Consider the following 1,881-nt stretch of genomic DNA (forward strand, 5'->3'; position numbering starts at 1 on the left):
ATGTACGCCAATTGATATGATACTTCAGCATGCATTTTGCCACTGTCTTGTGGGCTAAAAAATTGAATTACCTTTTGGTAATTTGATACATCCTTAATTAGCATCGCCGTTTAATCCAACAGCACAGTAACATGACAATGTCTCTTCTCTGGTGAGAGCAGATCTAAAGACATACTTAGTCCACGTCTTTCTCATTTTTTTTTTGTTGATGCACCACAGCATTTTTTTTTCTTTATAAATACCTAGGTGTGATTCAAACCTTGCCTCAAAAGGCAGAACCACTGCAAATAGCCACTGCTCCACCAGGTGCTAAAGCACATTATGAAAGCCATGCAATGTGTCATGAAAGAGTAATTTGACATAAGCTTAGGAGTCCAAAAGACCTTTCTGATGGCCACAGATAAAAAATCCGACACAAGTAATATTGGCGAGGGCTTAGAGACCCAATCCTGCAAAGAGCAGGTGCCCGCAGATAACGATGCTGCCTGGAGGGGGCTGCTGCCGGAGCGCTGCGCCTCTGCCCCTGCCCGAGGTGCACAGGTCACAAATCCTTCCCTGCCTCTGCTTTTACCCACCAGCCGTGAGTCTGCTGCTGCACCAAGTTATTCTCGTCTTCTGTGCTGCTCCAGAAGTACAAATAAATCCAGGCGGAGGCTGGGCTCTTTAGAAGCCAGCGATGTGTTAAGTAGTCTCTCAAATGCACACAGGCACTTAGAGAAAAGCAGTTGTTTCGGCAGTTTATCTTGCCCTGTTCCTTCGTGGGACAGAGCCTGGAGGCCCAGCCATCCCCAGAACGGTGCTGGGCAGGATGGTGCTGGGCAGGGTTATTTCAGTGCCGCCTGCAGCAGGGGAATCGAGGGGCACAGAGGGGCTGCGAGCACTCGGAGGCAAGTTTGTTTCCCGCTGTACGGCAGCCAGAAAAGCAGGTGATTCCCCAGGCACCAGGTTGCTATGAAGAAAATTAATAATTAATGCCGCAGAACAATTAATGCTGTGGTGGTTGGAAGCACTGCTGTCGCGGGTGGCACTGCCGTTATCAGGGGGACGCAGCGCCGCAGCGGCTCCTGCCCGCAGCGCCCAGCCGTGGGGTGGCAGCTCTGCAGGGAGGAGGTGATGCTCTCCTCTCCTCTCCTCTCCTCTCCTCTCCTCTCCTCTCCTCTCCTCTCCTCTCCTCTCCTCTCCTCTCCTCTCCTCTCCTCTCCTCTCCTCTCCTCTCCTCTCCTCTCCTCTCCTCTCCTCTCCTCTCCTCTCCTCTCCTCTCCTCTCCTCTCCTCTCCTCTCCTCTCCTCTCCTCTCCTCTCCTCTCCTCTCCTCTCCTCTCCTCTCCTCTCCTCTCCTCTCCTTCCTGGCCCCGTGTTTTGGCCGCTGTGTTCCATGGTTTTGCTGCCTGTGGCCTGTTATTTCCCTGGGAGCTGGAGCCTGGCTGACCCATCCCCAGCAACTCTGTGCTTCCCCTGGGGAAAAGGGGGACCCTAGCGGGATAACTTCCCCCCTCATTCAGCATTTTCTAATAACTGTAATCCTTCCTTCCCTGTAGAAGGTTTTTCTGGATGCCAGCATTGCAAGTCTCTTCTTTCTTTCTTTTTTCTTTCTTTTATTTTTTTCTTTTTTTTTTTTCCCCCAAAAGATGCTTTGAGATACGCCGATTCCTCCCAGTGCCAGTTAAAATCTGCCTCTGGCAGCAGCACTTCCCCAGTGACATTTTCAAATGCCTGAAGAAGAGTCACCGCACCGCCTGTCAGATTTCCGCGAGTGGACGCCATCAGCAGCGCGACAGAACATCTTTTATTCCCAATAAAGATGTGCAAAATTATCAAGCCCAAGTTAATGTGTAGGTTGGAAATACTTGTCCCGAATAACAGGATAGTTTACAACCCGTCT

This window comes from Anser anser, assembly GCF_964211835.1.
Source record: "Anser anser genome assembly, chromosome: W".
NCBI lineage: Eukaryota > Metazoa > Chordata > Aves > Anseriformes > Anatidae > Anser > Anser anser.